This window comes from Leptinotarsa decemlineata, unplaced genomic scaffold (assembly GCF_025532065.1).
Source record: "Leptinotarsa decemlineata unplaced genomic scaffold, Ldec_3_MD MMD2_tig00004307_RagTag_RagTag, whole genome shotgun sequence".
Classification (NCBI taxonomy): domain Eukaryota; kingdom Metazoa; phylum Arthropoda; class Insecta; order Coleoptera; family Chrysomelidae; genus Leptinotarsa; species Leptinotarsa decemlineata.
Window position 1 is genome coordinate 17403201 of NW_027412606.1, and position 21255 is coordinate 17424455.

The following is a 21255-nucleotide window of genomic DNA, read 5'->3' on the forward strand; positions in this document are numbered from 1 at the left end:
AAGGTTAGTACTGTTTCCAATTCTTTCTTTGTTTTATAGGCAAAGAGTTTTTGGGTGTATACAATATTTTTCATTCGAGTCAAAAATTCTCACTCACAGATATGATCCGCATAAAGTAGTGTTTCCATACAATACTTTTCCTTCACTTAGTACGTGCAGAATATGTGTTTTGAATTCTTTATTTTGAATGACACATGATTTTTTGTTTGAAGGTGATTGACAATGTTTCGTGATGAATTTCACTAGTTCGGACTTCCATTGTCTATTATACAGGGTCCTGCAACAGTGGCGCGGTGTTCCATATCTCTATATAGGAAGCAGATAGGAATCTAATTTTCTATAATATTACCTTATTGCTCGAGCTCGACAAAATAAAAATATTGGCGGTCACACAGGGTGTTCGATTTTTTCTGGGCGGATCCCAACTGTGTCTTTTTAAATGGCAACCTATATTTTTTATCGCTTTTTCGGTTTCTTCATAGAAAATAAAATAAACTTCATGTATATCTGCACTTCGAAAATATTGATGGTTTTCGAGATATCTAGCATGACAGGTTTTTTTTTCCAATATTTGTCACTCAGAATATTTGAAATTATAAAGTGGTGCCAAGTCCAGTTGAAATTTTTTTTTGGTCGAATATTCTACATTGGTAACTCTCTCAAACGATATATCTGAAATCGACCTGTGATATACAGGGTATGAAAAACCGCTTGCCAAATATTGTAAATGAAAATTTGCAAAATCTTCCTTATATTGAATGGAACACCCTGTATATTATTGATCCATAAGAAGCGCCAACGAAACCTCTACAAATTTCATTAAGTATTCCCTATGGCTAAGTTCAATAGTTTTTCTTAAATGAGCATTTCTTTCGAATAATGGTCATTTTTTCAAAGCGAAATCCATTTGACGACTGATAAGAATATACAAAAAATACCCTTTCCTTAAAATATCGCCCATTCCTAAAATTACCTGTTGCTAGATAAACAAGTTGCGAATTACACCACAAAATGGACGTTCTTGAATAGTTACAATAATTTCAAAAATCTCGGAATTTGTGCCATATTCTTTCGGTCTAAAACAACCTTTCAGCGAATGAAAATTTATTGGAAATCAAGTAGTCTGGCAAATGACAGAACAAAATATTTGGCTGCAAATGAATATTGAAATTTTTAGTCAATCGTGAAGTTGAACTGTCGGTATAATTTCATCAGAATGTTGTTATCAAAAAGTGATTTGATTGATATGATTTTCATATTAGGTGAATCAGACAGGAATTGTTTATTGGCAAGTAGAATTTATTCTCAACGGTATCCAGATAGAAGGCATCCAGATGAAAGATCTTTCCGAAAGGTCTTGGGACGATTCGTTGAAACTGGATCTATTAATTATTCCAAACATGAGCGCATCAAGCCAGCTACTAATGAAGATAATGAATTGCAAGTTCTTCTTGCTGTTGAAGAAGATCCTAGTAGGAGTCAACGACAAATTGGGGAAATAGTGGATATAAGTGAGAGATCAGTGCAACGAGTATTGAAGAAACATCGCTTGCATCCATACCACTTCAGTTACATCCAGAACTACTGTATGCTGATTTCGAGAAAAGAGTGAGATTTTGCAATTGGGCCATGAACAAAATTCGTCGAAACGAATATTTTTTCAATAATATTTTATGGTCGGATGAATCGACATTCCATAAAAATGGATTTGTAAATCGACATAATTACCATTATTATGCGACAGAAAATCCTCACTTATTGAGACAGGTGGATTATCAACATAGGTGGTCGATAAATGTCTGGAGAGGCATCATTGGAGAATATGTAATTGGTCCATACTTTTTTGAGGGACATATGAATGGTGCAATGTATCTCAATTTCTTACGAAATGATTTACCAGGTTTGTTAGATGATATTCCTCTTGACCTCCGCAATAGAATGTAGTTACAACATGATGGTGCACCTGCCCACTATTCGGCAGAAGTGAGAGATCATCTAAATGAAGTATTTCCCAATAAATGGATAGGACGGAATGGGCCTGTACGGTGGCCCGCTAGATCACCAGATTTGACGAAACTAGATTTTTTCTTATGGGGATACATAAAAAATATGGTTTACGTTGAGCCACCAACTTCTCCCGAAAATATGCGACTCAGAATAACGAATGCTTTTCGCAGCATTACACCAGCTGTCTTGCGCAGGGTAGAACAGTCTTTCAAACATAGACTTCAGCTCTGCATTCAAGAAAATGGAAGACATGTTGAACATATTTTATAAAAGTTTCATTATCAACCTCAATTAAACTCTCCCTTTTGTAGTTTTGTAATTTGCTAGTGGACAAATCTGAATATCTAGAACTCAAGCTCTGAATGAATATAATAACATGAAAAAAATAGTTATTTATAATGTTTCTTTCTTTTAACTTGTTTGGTTTGATATTGCACGATTTATGAGTGAAATTCTGCATCCAATGAAAAAATAATTTTCCATTTAGCAAAAGGTGATAGGTACATACATTTATTTCGTTAAAAAATATTTGTTTGGACACCTTCTAATGTACAAAATTGAAACAAGATATCTTTCGTATATTTTTATCAGTCGTCAAATGGATTTCGCTTTGAAAAAATGACCATTTTTCGAAAGAAATGCTCATTTAAGAAAAACTATTGAACTTAGCCATAGGGAATACTTAATGAAATTTGTAGAGGTTTCGTTGGCGCTTCTTATGGATCAATAATATACAGGGTGTTCCATTTAATCTAAGGAAGATTTTGCAAATTTTCATTTACAATATTTGGCAAGCGGTTTTTCATACCCTGTATATCACAGGTCGATTTCAGATATATCGTTTGAGAGAGTTACCAATGTAGAATATTCGACCAAAAAAAAATTTCAACTGGACTTGGCACCACTTTATAATTTCAAATATTCTGAGTGACGAATATTGGAAAAAAAAACCTGTCATGCTAGATATCTCGAAAACCGTCAATATTTTCGAAGTGCAGATATACATAAAGTTTATTTTATTTTCTATGAAGAAACCGAAAATGCGATAAAAAATATAGGTTGCCATTTAAAAAGACACAGTTGGGATCCGCCAAGAAAAAATCGAACACCCTGTGTGACCGCCAATATTTTTATTTTGTCGAGCTCGAGCAATAAGGTAATATTATAGAAAATTAGATTCCTATCTGCTTCCTATATAGAGATATGGAACACCGCGCCACTGTTGCAGGACCCTGTATAAAATGATTTGAAATCCCTGAAACAAGTAAAAAAGAATAATTAAAAAAGAATAGTTGAAAATAACAATTATATTAAGCAACAATAAACCTGAAATGAAATGATAGTAAAATAACCTACAAGTAAAAATATAATAATTGAATAAATAAAAATTGAAGGAATGCAAAAAGAAAATAATAAAAATAAAAAAGTGTAGAGATTCCAAGTCACGTTAGTTCACGACGTTTCGATTGTTGGTATCTACAATCGTCTTCGGGTGATGACTGGACTGATTCCTCCGAGAGATGACTATTTTATAGGTCGTTGAAATACTTTCACTTTCTCTACTTTCCATTTTCCGCTTCACTGATTCCGTGAGAGATGACCGATTTGGCGGGAGTTGGTCATTTCTCGTTTGATGATGGGTTTCCATATGTTTCGTATATCTACGCTGGCCTGGCTGAATACGTTGTTGGACAACATGTTTGCGGCTTCCTTAAATTTTCTCCTGAACCAATGTTTCTCTCTGTGCAAGATCTCAGCTTGGGACCACTCGATGTTGTGTTGATGGGTCCAAACATGGTCTGCTATTCCTGATTTGCTGGTTTCTCCTCGCTGTGTGTGCTTCTTGTGCTCGGCAATGCGAATATTCAATGGCCTCTTAGTTTCACCAATATAGGATTTTCCGCACTCACAGGGTATCCGGTAAATGCAATTCTTGGAATCGCAGTCCGCGTTTGGGGGCCTGGTTTTCGTGAGGCTGCTACGGATAGTGTTACCGGATCTGAAACAGGTTCTAATGTTGTACTTGGAACCAATTCTTCTTATCCTCTCCGATAATCCTCTGATGTAGGGAAGTGCAAGCACTGGTTGTGACGGCTTCTCTTCCTTGCGAGGCTCCTGCTGTCTTTTGACCAAAGTCTTTTCTACCATCGCTTTGGAGTATCCATTCCACTGAAGATCACTTTTGATGATGTCTAGTTCCTTCTCGAGACCTTCCTTTGTATTACAAAGCCCAAAAGCACGGTCTGATAGTTTTGATGATTCCTCTTATTGTCGATTGATGGTGGTTGGATTCGTGGTTCAGATACTGTCCCGTATGGGTGGGTTTTCGGTATACAGATGTTTCCCACTTAGTGTCGGTCCTCTTCACCAAAACGTCTAAGAATGGCAATTCATTGTGGATTTCCTTCTCCATTGTGGAAGTGATGGAAGGTCTTACGCTGTTGATGTGTTTCAGAAAGGCGTCTAGTTCAGTATTCCCATGGTTCCATATTATGAAGGTGTCGTCAACATATCTCAACCAGACTCGAGGTTTCTTGTGGGCTTCTTCAATGGCCAGAGTTTCAAACCACTCCATATATATGTTGGCTATGACTGGTGAAAGTGGCGATCCCATTGGCAGTCCCTCATCTTGTGTAAGACACAAAATGAGGGACTGCCATCTTGTGTAAGACACAAGATGAGGGACTGCCAATGGGATCGCCACTTTCACCAGTCATAGCCAACATATATATGGAGTGGTTTGAAACTCTGGCCATTGAAGAAGCCCACAAGAAACCTCGAGTCTGGTTGAGATATGTTGACGACACCTTCATAATATGGAACCATGGGAATACTGAACTAGACGCCTTTCTGAAACACATCAACAGCGTGGGACCTTCCATCACTTTCACAATGGAGAAGGAAATCCACAATGAATTGCCATTCTTAGACGTTTTGGTGAAGAGGACCGACACTGAGTGGGAAACATCTGTATACCGAAAACCCACTCATACGGGACAGTATCTGAACCACGAATCCAACCACCATCAATCGACAAAAAGAGGAATCATCAAGACTCTATTAGACCGTGCTTTTGGGCTTTGTAATACAAAGGAAGATCTCGAGAAGGAACTAGACATCATCAAAAGTGATCTTCAGTGGAATGGATACTCCAAAGCGATGGTAGAAAAGACTTTGGCCAAAAGACAGCAGGAGCCTCGCAAGGAAGAGAAGCCGTCACAACCAGTGCTTGCACTTCCCTACATCAGAGGATTATCGGAGAGGATAAGAAGAATTGGTTCCAAGTACAACATTAGAACCTGTTTCAGATCCGGTAACACTATCCGTAGCAGCCTCACGAAAACCAGGCCCCCAAACGCGGACTGCGATTCCAAGAATTGCATTTACCGGATACCCTGTGAGTGCGGAAAATCCTATATTGGTGAAACTAAGAGGCCATTGAATATTCGCATTGCCGAGCACAAGAAGCACACACAGCCAGGAGAAACCAGCAAATCAGGAATAGCAGACCATGTTTGGACCTATCAACACAACATCGAGTGGTCCCAAGCTGAGATCTTGCACAGAGAGGAACATTGGTTCAGGAGAAAATTTAAGGAAGCCGCATACATGTTGTCCAACAACGTATTCAGCCAGACCAGCGTAGATATACGAAACATATGGAAACCCATCATCAAACGAGAAATGACCAACTCCCGCCAAATCGGTCATCTCTCACGGAATCAGTGAAGCGGAAAATGGAAAGTAGAGGAAGTGAAAGTATTTCAACGACCTATAAAATAGTCATCTCTCGGAGGAATCAGTCCAGTCATCACCCGAAGACGATTGTAGATACCAACAATCGAAACGTCGTGAACTAACGTGACTTGGAATCTCTACACTTTTTTATTTTTATTATTTTCTTTTTGCATTTCTTCAATTTTTATTTATTCAATTATTATATTTTTACTTGTAGGTTATTTTACTATCATTTCTTTTCAGGTTTATTGTTGCTTAATATAATTGTTATTTTCAACTATTCTTTTTTAATTATTCTTTTTTACTTGTTTCAGGGATTTCAAATCATTTTATATAATAGACAATGGAAGTCCGAACTAGTGAAATTCAACTTGATTTTTTATTTTCATTATAAGTGTAGCAATTACTTCATGAAAGACATTATCCTCTCTGTTGCCAAAATATTTTTTCAGTGTATGTTTTTATTGAAAAATTGAATTTATTTCAGTGTATTTTTTATTGAAAAATCGAATTCATTTCAGAATAATACATCAACGTGTGCAGTATCAGACAGAGTCATCTCAACAACAACATTCAAAACCGTCATAGCAACCTTTCCAGAACGAGTTTCAAATCTAAGCAGTTTCCATTTTTTTCAATCTATAGAGGCTTGAATTTGTCGATATTCAGTGATTTGTTGGACAAACTGCGTCTATTCAATATATACACAACCGTAATGAATTTGGAAGACTCTGAAGATTCATCGTGGTGTGTTCCAAAATTCAAGAAAAACACGCCGTTCTGTATGGGTCATTTCAAACGAAATTTGTTCAGCTGCAGTCTCAATAACGTTGATATTTTATATAAATGGCTTTATAATATACTACCAAAATAAATACAATACATATCACACACATCTTTTTTTGAAAATGAAAACTTATCTTATACAGGGAAAGTTGTCAAGAATATGCAATAACAAAAAATTATATACCAGATTTTATAGAGATGAAGAAACATCATATTGAAAGATACAGTATATAGGCAGCACGGGTTCTAGATCAAAACCCCATGTATTTTCTTATGGAGGTTCATTTTGGCAATTTCGGTCCCTAAGGCCCACTTCACACGGAAGGGGCAAAGGTCAGCGCCTTGTCTCTGTCAGACGTCTATTATGTGTAAACTTAGCCTCAGCCTTCAAAACCCACTTCAGACCACCCCCACTTTTACCGTCATTCAGTCAACCAATCAGCTATCGCGCATACAGCGGGAAATTCAAAACCGGGAGTGGGGGTAACCTATCAGCGTCATCGAAATCGACGCAGGATGGAACGAGTATCGTAGCGATTCAAGCATGGAACTCCGCCCCTCGGCCCCCTTGGTACTCCACCTAACCTATCAGCTTCCTTCAATCCCAATAAAATTGAATGTTTGGTGGTCATACAATCGGGATAATAATGAAAATATGGATAACGGGTGTTGGTCATAGAGCATCAAACACGTCTACAAAGCGTTAAAACGTTGTTTTTTTTTTTATTTCCATACCCCTTGTATTCAACGGATTCGAAATGATAAACAATAAATATTGTCATCTATGGTGTATCGCAACAAACATCCTCCAGAGGGCGCAACCAGTGAATTTAATGGAAACCTTCGTTACACACTACCGACACATAGTTAACTTTAGTAGATAGAAGCGTTCCGCAGCTGAGTTTTGTCTTTCTGTTACAGATATTTGGAAAATTTGAAGAAATTCAAACATTTTTCTGCAGAAAAAAGCCGCTCTTCACTGACTTGTTGTACTATATCTGATATTTTTTTGGGGTTCCACCTTCTGCTTCAATAAGTTTTTTGAGGTTCAAATGGACACCAATATATCTTGGAATAATCACGTCGCTGGAATTAACGAAATTGCACGCATCATTCGATACCTAACAAAGCATACCAGAACTTATAGTCACCGTAAGATCTCCTTTGGTATCTTCTAAACATTTCAGTTTTGATTGAATAAATCATGTCAAATGCGACGATCCGACTATTATTAACGAAAATATGGTTCAGTGCCCTTTTGGTTGCCTCTTTTGTTTTTTCTTTGATATGCTGCACGTGACGATGCGACTTTTATTAACAAAGAAGCAGCTTAGTGCACTTCCGACATGTTGCGCCATCTTTGTTTTTTCTCTGTCGATGAATTCTGCATTCGTTTCCATTTCATTTGATGTGCTGTACGTTGAGAACAAATCATTATTAACGAAAATACGGCTCATTGCCCTTCTGACATGTTACGTTGTCTTTGTTTTTTTTTTCTCTGTCGATGAATTCTGCATTTTTTTTTCTTTTTCAGTCAATGTACTGCACGTTGAGATTCAATTGTCATTAACGGAGATGTGGCTTCGTTCCTTCCTGACATGTTGCGTCATCTTTGTTTTTTCTTTGTCGATAACATTCTGCATTCGTTTCTCTTTCATTTGATGTGCTGCACGTTATGATCCAAATATCATGAGTGAAATTGTGACTTAATGTCTTTCTGACATGTTGCGCCATCGTTGTATTCTCTCGTCAATGAATTCTGGATTTTTTGTCCTTTCATTTGACGTGCTGTAAGCGAAGATTTGATTATTATCAGCGAATATACAACTCAGTGCCCTTCTGACAGTTGCTCCATTTTTTTTCTAATAACTCAATCATTTCCACAAATCCTCACACATTTTCTACCACGCCACCACCTCCTACTCTGACTACGTCACTTTCAATGTTTTAATATTTTATCATTATTATTATTATTTTTCGACCCACATTCTCCAGTTCGATATCATCTAACACAATTATTAGACCGATATTTGATTCCTCCATTCTGATTGGCTGACCGACACCACTCTGTAACACAAGTTGAGTTTTAATGTTTTATCACTGTTATTATTATTATTCGACCCACATTCTTCAGTTCAATTCCATCTAAAACAATCATTCTACTGATATTTGATTTCTCCAGTCTGATTGTCTTACGACACCACTCTGTACCAGAAGTTAGGCTGATTGTTCCTCAAGGTTCCGTTCAGGAGTCTGAAAATTCGCAAAACGAACCTTCATACGACAAAGCGTGGACTTTATTCATCTCCTGATTATGCTTACTTGGTAAGCGAAACGCGTTAAGTGTTAAATGACTGTCATATTGAAATAGGAAAAAAACGACAATAACGACGAAACGATAACGAATAAATGCACGTAAACTGTTCGAAAACGCACGCAAAACCGTCGCACGCAAAACTGTTGAATACTTCACTTTCCCCAATTTCGAACGTTAACTCTACAATACGACTCAGCATTATTTCTGCCAAAATTCGATAGAGAAGGGTTATGGGGGGTTCCAAACGACATATTTCAAATATTGATTCACTCTGTATGTATGCGCTTATATTTCGTAGGATTAACAATACGATTTTCACCACACTATGGCAAAATTTCCAACATGTGTGGGCTATTATTTCTGCAAACTGAAACTCACTTTTCAAATGTAACTGAAAAAATGAATCGCAAACGTGTTATGATTTCGATATATTTTGAGGTAATAATATTTAATATCGAACGAATAGTCATGAAGAAAATTATTTGCATTGTATTCCGAAAGCTTTGGACACCGAACGAATTTCTTAATACCTGTTGATGATCTTGATCTTCCCTAATATTTATAAACATTCATATTATGCTGAAGTTGTAACTTTGCCCCGGTCACCGTACTACGACAAAATGCTTGATGTGCATTCATGCAACTGTATTTGAAGATAGTTTTATATTCCTATATATATTATAATCGTATCAATTTTGATGACTATGAACTTGGAATAATGAAAGATGGAATTGTGAATACTGTGTGTTTTTGTTTCAGAATATCGAAGTTGAGGTTAAAATATCTTTCAATTCATGTATTCACTTGAATGGATTTGAATTATTTTATGACGATTTTTCATATTTGTCTGTATCGTTACTTTGTTATGTTTATATGTACAAGAACTCAGAACTCCGAACAATTGAAACTCAGGTTATCTACACATAATAGACTCGTCCGGTGGTATCTATATCAAAGGATGCTATTTTGAATGGGAATTTCGAAAAAACTACAATACGAAATGAATTTCCAAATATCACACTTGAAATTTAATGACAAATGTCAATCATCTATAATAATGTCCTGAATAAAATTCAAGATATAAAATGCCACTTTTTGTTATATCGACCCAACGAATCAGAATTTAAAATGACAGACAAACTTATTTCCTTCATTTCTAAAATGTCCTGTTTTTGTCAACTTAGTATCTTTCAATATGATGTTTCTTCATCTCTATAAAATCTGGTATATAATTTTTTGTTATCGCATATTTTTGACAACTTTCCCTGTATAAGATAAGTTTTCATTTTCAAAAAAAGATGTGTGTGATATGTATTTTATTTATTTTGGTAGTATATTATAAAGCCATTTATATAAAATATCAACGTTATTGAGACTGCAGCTGAACAAATTTCCTTTGAAATGACCCATACAAAACGGCGTGTTTTTCTTGAATTTTGGAACACACCACGATGAATCTTCAAAGTCTTCCAAATTCATTACGGTTGTGTATATATTGAATAGACGCAGTTTGTCCAACAAATCACTGAATATCGACAAATTCTAGCCTCATCATGTGCAACTATAGACTGAAAAAAATGGAAACTGCTGAGATTTGAATCTCGTTCTGGAAAGGTTGCTATGATGGTTTTGAATGTTGTTGTTGGGATGACTCTGACTGATACTGCACACGTTGATGTATTATTCTGAAATAAATTCGATTTTTCAATAAAAAAATACACTGAAATAAATTCGATTTTTCAATAAAAACAAACACTAAAAAAAATGTTTTGGCAACAGAGAGGGTAATGTCTTTTATGAAGTAATTGCTACACTTATAATGAAAATAAAAAATCAAGAGTCATTCAAAATAAAGAATTTAAAACACATATTCTGCACGTACTAAGTGAAGGAAATATATTGTACGAAAACACTACTTTATGCGGATCATATCTGTGAGTGAGAATTTTTGACCAGAATGAAAAATATTGTATACACCCAAAAACTCTTTGCCTATAAAACAGGGAAAAAATTGGAAACAATACTAACCTTAATTTTGTACAATCTCAAAGGAAACGACAAGATTCGTTTTCCCAATGTCCATTAACCCTTTGAACACAATAACGTATTTTCCTGATGAACATTCTTCTAAGTGAGGACGATACGCCTCCGTCACTCGGTGGGGCAGAAATGATACTTTATCTCCCAAATCTAACAAGACCGCCTCACCAAATTTTCCTTTCACGATTTTGGCAGTGAATATCCTCTGCGGCATCTCCACAGGCAAATCTGCTACTTTGATACTTGGCTTTCTCTTCACGATCGAACTTGCATTCAACTTCTGTAAATCCATCTGTGAAAAATAAAAAATGAAAGCTTTATGTTTTGATTCACAATATATGCGAATACTATCTCAAACAATCCACGACATGTAAAACATTTGACTGAAATCATCCAACATATATATCGAGAAAAATTTTGGAAATCAAAGGATTCAACAATTCTCCACAACTTTCAATTAAATTACTTTTGAATAAATTCATCTGAGGAAAAAGTCAAACCTAAAACACTTACTTTCGAATAGAATCGGTGCACTTGTCACTGGTATCACTTTCAACGGATGCAACTAACTCATTTCGCCATGCATGACGAATTTATAGTAAAATAAGTGATGACATATTTTAAAATGAAACAAAGAGCCTTTGTTTCATCGCTTTTAGAACTGCATATCTCCGGATGCAGATTCGACATTGGCAGTGATTAATGTCACCTTGGGTTTGAATATAAAAATTAGTGATGACATATTCTGAAATGAAACAAAAGAAAATCGAAGAGTCTTTGTTAGATGCCTATTCAGCGTTGACATTGATCCATGTCAACTTGGATTTGAATAGCGCAACAAACACATGAATTCTGCTTTTTTTTTCTCATTTTATTTTAAGTACTACATGTGATGATGCGACTATTATTAGTGAAGATACAACTTTGTGCCCTCTCGGCATCGTCTCCGTTTTTTTTTCTCTGTTGATGAATTCTGCATTCGTTTCCCTTTCATTTGATGTGCTGCACGTTGAGATCCAACTATCATTAACAAAGATGTTGCTTAGTGTCACTCTGACATACTGCGCCATATTTGTTTTTTCTCTGTCGATGAATTTTGCATTTATTTTCCTTTCATTTGACGTGCTGTACGTGACGATTCGAAAATTATTAACGAAAATGTGGCTTTGTGCCCTTCTGACATGTTGCGTCAGATTTGCTTTTTCTCTGTCGATGAATTCTGCATTCGTTTCCCTTTCATTTGATGTGCTGCACTTTGAGATTCAGTTATCATTAATAAAGATGTGGGTTAGTGCCCTTCTGACATGTTGCACCATATTTGTTTTTTCGTTGTCGATGAATTCTACAATTTTTCTTCTTTCATTTGACATGATGTACGTAACGATCCGAAGTTTTTTTCAATGATTCTCTTTGCAATTCTTCGTATGCTGTTTCACATTTGGCGCTCGATATTATATTTTCCATAGTCTACACATTAAATCATTTGAAATGAGTACCCACACCGACCTGTTGCGACCAGTATAGCGAAAATAGGTTATGAGGTCCTTTTGGCTTCGTAAAATGATTAACTATGTTTTTTGACATCTAAACGAATCCATTGATGTCAAAATCATCGGAATCGGACGACCGGAAGTAAAAACCGGAAGTGACCTGTTTTTGACGGATTCGAAACCTTCTCACCCTAAGGAATCCAAAAATACCATATGTTTCAGTATACGATGATTATTTCATTTTTTTGTCAACAAATTATGTGTTTTGAATCAAACTTTTGCAATTACATTACACTCGTAGTTGTTCATAACCCAACAACTTTTAATTTCAAATATGTTCAATGATTTTCTTCAAATGTGCAATTCTTTCTATGCTATTTCACATTAGGCGCTCGATATTATACTTTTCATAATCTACAAATGAAATCATTTGAAATGAGTACCCACATCGGTCCGTTGCTGCTAGTATAATGAAAATAGGTTATAAGGCCCTTTTGGCTTCGACAAATGATTAATTATGTTTCATGACATCTAAACGAATCCATTTATGTTGAAATCATCGAAATCGGAGGACCGGAAGTGAAAACAGGAAGTGGTCGTTTTTTGATGGATTCGAATCCTTCTCACCCTAAGGAATCCAAATATATCATATGTTTCAGTATCCAATGATTTTTTTCAATTTCTTTGTCAATAAATTCTGCGTTTTGAATCAAGCTTCTGCAATTGGAATAAACTTACAGTTGTTCATAACCCAACATTTTTTAATTACAAGTTTGTTGAATTTGCAATTCTTCCTATGTTATTTCACATTAGGCGTTGGATATTATATTCATTACGCCATATTTTTTTTCTCTGTCGATGAATTCTCCATTTCTTATCCTTTCATTTGACGTGCTGTATGCGACGATCCGATCATTATTAGTGAATATACAACTCAGTGCCCTTCTGACAGTTGCGCTATTATTCTTTGTAATAACTCATTCATTATCACATACGCCACCACCTATCACGCTGACTACGTCACTTTCAAGCTTTTATTCGACCCTCATTCTCCAGTTCAATTTCATCTAGCACAATCATTTGAGCAATATTTGATGTCTCCATTCTGATTGGCTGACCGACACCACTCTGTAACAGAAGTTAGGTTGGGTGTTCCACATGGTTCCGTTCAAGAGTTTGAAAATTCGCAAAATGAATCTTCATATGACAAAGCATGGACTTTAGTCATTTCCTAATGATGCTAACTTGGTTAGCGAAACGCGTTAAATGATAAATGACTGTCATATTGAAACACGAAAAACCGTTACGATAATAACGATGAAACGATAACGAATGAACACACGGAGAACGGTCGGAAACGCACGAAAAACGGTCGTAAACGCACGAAAAACGATCGTAAACGCACGAAAAACGATCGTAAACGCACGAAAAACGATCGAAAACGCACGGAAAACCACGTATTAAGAAATGTCATTGTCGAATACTTCGCTCTCCCATTGCCCTCACGTTGAGTCCACAAAGCTTAACCTCTCGACACTTTTGGATCTCCTCTTTCTCCTGATGATGCTAACTTGGTTAACAAAGATACGAGACTTCCGACATATTGGAACGCTAGACTTCTGTTGAATCGACATGTTTTTTTCTTAAATGATGTATTTTGAAACGCCCTGCATGCACATTAATATCATATTTCAAATCGACATGTTTTTTTCCTTAAATGATATATTTTGACGCACCCTGTACACTTCGACGTCATATTTGTTTTTCAATGATGTATTTTGAGATACCTTGTACACATTGAGGGATCGCACGTTGAAAACTTACAGCCTCGTGGAACTGTTATGTTTTTTCTTAAATGATGTATTTTGACGCACCCTGTACACTTCGACGTCATGTTTGTTTTCAGTGATGTATTTTGAGATACCTTGTAACATTGAGGGATCACACTTTGAAACGATACAGCCTCATTAATCTGTAATGTTTTTTCTGAAATCTGATTCATTATTATAGAATATATCACTTTCGCGCTTCCAATTTCCGTCGAGTAGTTCACGATTAATTCCAAAACCGGCAACGCTACATTACTTCATAAAAAATGATTTATTGTACAACTGGCAACGCCGAACCTGCCATGCTAGCATGTATTGACATTTGACAGATGCAGTCTTATGAGTCTAGTGTTTACAGTGTCCTTCTTCAACCAATAGATAGTTTAGCTAGTGACTCATAGATGACTCTGTGTGTTCTATAACTCAATATATCACTTTCGCGCTTCCAATTTCCGTCGAGTAGTTCATGATTAATTCCAAAACCGGCAACGCTACATTACTCCATAAACAATGATTTATTGTACAACTGGCAACGCCGAACCTGCCATGCTGGCATGTATTGACATTTGACAGATGCAGTCTTATGAGTCTAGTGTTTACAATGTCCTTCTTCAACCAATATATAGTTCAGCTAGTGACTCATAGATGACTCTGTGTGTTCTATAACTTTGGTGTTTCCATATACTTTTGTATCGATGAATCGAGCGCCTATTTTTGTGCGGTTATTGATAACAGGACATGAAACAATTCTGAACGATAAATTATTCGAATGAATCTCTCAATATACGCAAAGCCACGTAAATTTGTGCATCGATTACGTCACACGCGCCTCTCGCTCTTACACACACACACACACATACCCCTTTTCACATGAAGTATTAATTATTTCCCAAATCTAAGTATATTTTCCTATCTTCAATATGATAATGACGATTACAATCTACGGAAAAATATCTCTTACAGTAATTATTGTACCGCACAATTTGTTTTGATGTTAGATGGCTATAAATACCCAACATTCGCAGTTAACTTCAATATCTTACGATGGTGTAGAGGCTAAGGACAATGTCTACGGCGCGGACGACCCAGGTTCGAATCTCATAACTATAAACTTTTTTTAATTAAAATCACGTGACTGAAGGGGGCCGAGGGAGCTGATAGGTTAGGTGGAGTACCAAGGGGTCCGATAGGTTAGGTGAAGTACCAAGGGGGCCGAGGGGCGGAGTTCCACGCAAATCGCTACTATACTCGTTCCATCCTGCGTCGATTTCGATGACGCTGATAGGTTACCCCCACTCCCGGTTTTGAATTTCCCGCTGTATGCGCGATAGCTGATTGGTTGACTGAATGACGGTAAAAGTGGAGGTGGTCTGAAGTGGGTTTTGAAGGCTGAGGCTAAGTTTACACATAATGGACGTCTGACAGAGACAAGGCGCTGACCTTTGCCCCTTCCGTGTGAAGTTGGCCTTAGGGACCAGAATTGCCAGAATGAACCTCCATAAGAAAATACATGGGGTTTTGATCTAGAACCCGTGCTGCCTATATACTCCCCATCATACATGGGACAGTATGCTTTGTCAATTTCTATGTCATTTTCCCAATGTTTTTCAATGTACGGTTGAGACATTTTCGGATGTTGATCGATATATTTATTCTATATATAAAACTTGTTCATTCATGTCTGACGCAAAGTTGTCATTTTATTCGTCTTTTGCATACCCACTAAAGATGTTTTCATCATCATCATCCTCATCTGTATCTGCAACATATGATTCGAAAATTCAAAAATGTACACGTTAACTGAGAATTCCACGTTTTTGTGAAGTCTTTATGCGTGACACGTTACCATCTCGTGGTGTGCTGTATTGAACCTGGATTTTCTATTGAATGCAGGCACTCATTGGGTGGCTTACATTAAAATGGCAATGCTGTACAATATTTCGATAGTTTCGGTAATCTTAAATCTTCAATGAAATTGGTAATATATTTTGAAAGAGGTTTAACGATTACATAATATATAACAATGATCTGTATCAAAATTTTGACCAGGGTGATTGCGGATATCTCTGCCTACAGTTTCTGCTCCAAAATGGTTGAAGATGAATCTTTGCGGGATTTAACCGATGCTTAATTGAAAACTTCATTGATTGACTATTTGATTGAGAAAGCTGAAGTTTGGGAATCATTGGATGTTTTGTAAACATTACCAAAGGACTACCAACATCGATTTTCTTTGCAGATTCGTTCACCATGTTCCATCCATTATCGACATGAGGTACCATCACCCATATCAGCTGCGTCATCGCTACAAAAAGCAATATATTTTGGTCCTGAGAGCTCACAAATAAAATGTTACTATTGTAGAAATAAATGATTTCCATTAAAAATATTTTTGTTTTAATCAATAATTGAGGAGATGTCATACTGGCATTATATCAGTCATGTCTATGATATTAACGCTATCGAGTCGTTCTTTGATGCTCTCCATCAATTTCAATCCACCCATTCCTTTTGATTCTGATTATGACTATACTTTGGCTTTGCTTAGTTTTCATTCGTACAACACTATACCCAATTTTTGAAGAAGGTACGAAATTCTACTGAAATGAAAACAGTGACAAAACTAAACAAAAAAGTATCGATATCCCTGTTGAATCTTACGAAATTGGTGACATTTAAAAATTGATAAACAAATACATCTCACCTGAAACGTTCAAGGAAAACCCTGAGGATTTATTAATGTGAAGTTAGCCACAGTTTTCTTGCCACAATTTCTGACGTAGGGAAAATTTTATGTGGGATAGAGGAGCAAACGCGAGCGGTGTTGTCAGACTTTCTACTTTCTCAGTTACTGATGATTGAAGTCCTTCCGGTGTGTAAAATTATCCTACTGGAACATTATGTGTTTGTTCTATACAATGCTCAACATAAAGTCATACTCTTACTACAATAAATCCTGTTATCTACCCAAAATATTTCGAATGTCAAAAATTCTTATATTCACAAAAAGGAAGACATACAAAAAATTATATATATACCGGGTCAAAACAATTTGTTTGACCCCAATAGGCGAGGAAAAATAATTTCTCAACGCGATTATCACTGAACTATCAGAAATATAATATAATATAATATAATAAATTCACAAAAATTAAGACATACATGAAATTATTTACAGGGTCTGAACAATTTGTTTGGCCGTAATAGGCGAGGAAAAAATAATGTCAGAAAAAACTTCAAGCAAAGTATCCGAAATATTTCGAGTGCCGAACATTAGTAGGCTTTGTAGGAAAGAAGATATATAGAAAGTCATATATACAGAGTCAAATCAATTTGTTTGGCCATAATAATCGAAAAGAAAAATAATGTCTGATAAAACTTCAAGCAAAGTACCCGAAATATTCCGAGTACCCAAAATAAGTAGACTTCGTAGGAAAGGAGACATATGGGAAATCATATATACAGGGTCATATCAATTTGTTTGGCCGTAATAAGCGAAGAAAAAAATTATGTCCGACAACATTTCAAGTAAGATTCTCGAAATATTTCGAGTTTCGAAAACTATTGAGCTATCGATAGAAAAATTAAATATATCCTTGTACTATAATTACCCGAAAACTGAAAGCGTTACCACGAAACAAAAATACCATTGAAAAGAACATGAGAAATAACGAATAATTCCGTTATACAATCCTTTTGTACCACCATCGGTTTATCGATAGAAGAATGAAATGTATCCTCGTACTATAATTACTCGAAAACTGAAGGCGTTGCCACTAAACAAAAAATTATGTTGAAAAGACCATAAGAAATAACGAATAATTCCGTTATACAATTCTTTTGGACCCCCGTCGGTATGTCGATAGAAAAATGAAATATATCCTCGTACTATAATTACTCGAAAACTGAAAGCGTTGCCACAAAACAAAACATACCATTAGGAAGACCATGAAAAAAAACGAACAATTCCGTTATCCAATCCTTTTGGACCCCCGTCGGTATATCGACAGAAAAATTAATTATATCCTGGTATTATAATTACTCGAAAACTGAAAGCGTTGCCACAAAACAAAAAATTCTATTGAGAAGACCATAAGAAATAACGAATGATTCCGTTATCCAATCCTGTTGGACCCCCGTCGGTATATCGAAAGAAAAATGAAATATATTCTCGTACTAATTTTACTCGAAAACTGAAAGCATTGCCACGAAACAAAAAATACTATTGAAAATACCATAAAAAATAACGGATAATTCCGTTATCCAATCCTTTTGGACCCCCGTCGGTATATCGATAGAAAAATGAAATATATCCTCGTAATATGATTACTCGAAAACTGAAGGCGTTGTCACGAAACAAAAAATTATGTTGAAAAGACTTAAAAAATAACGAATAATTCCGTTATCAAATCCTTTTGGACCCCCGTCGGTATATCGAAAGAAAAATGAAATATATCCTCGTACTATAATTACTCGAAAACTGAAAGCGTTGCCACAAAACAAAAAATTCTATTGAGAAGACCATAAGAAATAACGAATGATTCCGTTATCCAATCCTTTTGGACCCCCGTCGGTATATCGAAAGAAAAATGAAATATATTCTCGTACTAATTTTACTCAAAAACTGAAAGCATTGCCACGAAACAAAAAATACTATTGAAAATACCATAAAAAATAACGGATAATTCCGTTATCCAATCCTTTTGGACCCCCGTCGGTATATCGATAGAAAAATGAAATATATCCTCGTAATATGATTACTCGAAAACTGAAGGCGTTGTCACGAAACAAAAAATTATGTTGAAAAGACTTAAGAAATAACGAATAATTCCGTTATCAAATCCTTTTGGACCCCCGTCGGTATATCGAAAGAAAAATGAAATATATCCTCGTACTATAATCACTCGAAAACTGAAAGCGTTGCCACAAAACAAAAAACTCTATTGAGAAGACCATAAGAAATAACGAATGATCCCGTTATCCAATCCTTTTGGACCCCGTCGGTATATCGAAAGAAAAATGAAATATATTCTCGTACTAATTTTACTCGAAAACTGAAAGCATTGCCACGAAACAAAAAATACTATTGAAAATAACATAAAAAATAACGGATAATTCCGTTATCCTATCCTTTTGGACCCCCGTCGGTATATCGATAGAAAAATGAAATATATCCTTGTACTATGATTACTCGAAAACTGAAAGCGTTGCCACTAAACAAAAAATTCTATTGAGAAGACCATAAGGAATAACGAATAATTCTGTTATCCAATCCTTTTGGTCTCCCGTCGGTATATGTATAGAAAAATATTCTCGTACTGTAATTACTCGAAAACTGTAAGTGTTGCCTCGAAACAGAAAATACTATTGGAAATACCAAAAAAAATAATGAATTATTTCGTCATCCAATCCTTTTGGACCTCCGTCGGTATATCGATAGAAAAATTAAATATACTCTCGTACTATAATTACTCGAAAACTGAAAGTGTTGCCACGAAACAAAAAATTCTATTGGAAATACCATAAAAAATAACGAATTATTCCGTCATCCAATCCTTTTGGATTCTCGTCGGTATATCGATAGAAAAATGAAATATATTCTCGTACTATAATTACTCGAAAACTGAAAGCGTTACCACAAAACAAAAAATACTATTGAGAAGAACATAAGAAATAACGATTAATTCCGTTATCCAATCCTTTTGGACCCTCGTCGGTATATCGATAGAAAAATGAAATATATTCTAGTACTATAAGCATTCGAAAACTGAAGGCAATGCCAAGAAACAAAAAATATCCTTGGAAATTACAGAAAAAACTCAACTATACAGTGATAGGATTCTTCCGGAGCCCCGTCAGGACGTTAAAAAACAAAATAATTTTTTTCGTGGACATACCTTTTCAGGAATGTCGAGATATTAACAATTCTATTTGTAATATATTCAATACAAGTAACATAATTCGCAAATCGATCCAGTTATATCTGATTCTGTTTTTTGTACTGGAATGCCAGATTTGTGGCATGTTCTATTACAATTTATACATTTTCGAATTTAATTGTCATCATATATTATAAATCTTTCCCAAAATAAACATTTCTTAGACATGTCGTCGGACGACCTGATAATAACATTTTTTATGTTATTTCTATATTTTATTATGTCTATGGTTTTTGAAGTGATCTTTCGTTGACTATATTGTTGAAAAAGTATAAAATGAAGGGACCACAACTGAAACCATCCTTTTGTAAATCGTGATTTAATAGCTTACAAGACCAATTTTCGATATTTATCAACTCGTCGTTCAAATCGTTATGAAACTTTACATATCATATGTTGACAATAAGCGTACACCTTGATGATATCGCTTTACTTCAGATAACGTTGATGTTTGAAATATACTGGACACGTATCATTTACAGATTCAATACGTTTGTTGATAACAAATTGACAGAGCCCATCTACAAGTTTTTAATTTTTTACTATCGTTTCGAATTCCCTTTTGGAAAGTAAAAATTCACCTTCTTTGATGGTGCAAAGGTCTTGTATCATTTCGTTTTTCTATATTTTTAGAATCGATTGGTACCATTGACGTTTCTTGAACTTTGCCATATTTTTTAAAATTGGAAATTTGCTCTGGAATTTCCTCCGAATCCGGAGTAACATGGTTCAATAATGACGGAAGTAGTTCACTTTCAGTGCAATCAGTTGGAATTTGTTCTTTTTCAAGTGTTGCAGAAATTATATCCATATATTCATTACGGTCATCATTATCATCGGATTCTTCGAAGATTTTCCGAAACGAGTTATCTTCAGTTCGAAATTGCGGGTCTCTATTATTTTGTGAATCGTTTGCTTCAATTATTTTTTTTCGGTAATGGGTGTAGAATGGAATACGTTTTTCTCATCAATTTCATAAAATGAATTTGTTGGCGATGAGGATGACGACTGAGCCATTTGGATTTTGATGTCATTGCAATAATTTTTGCAAAAAAATAGAATACTTTGCGATTCTTTATGTTAATTTTTTGGTTCATTATTTTACAGAT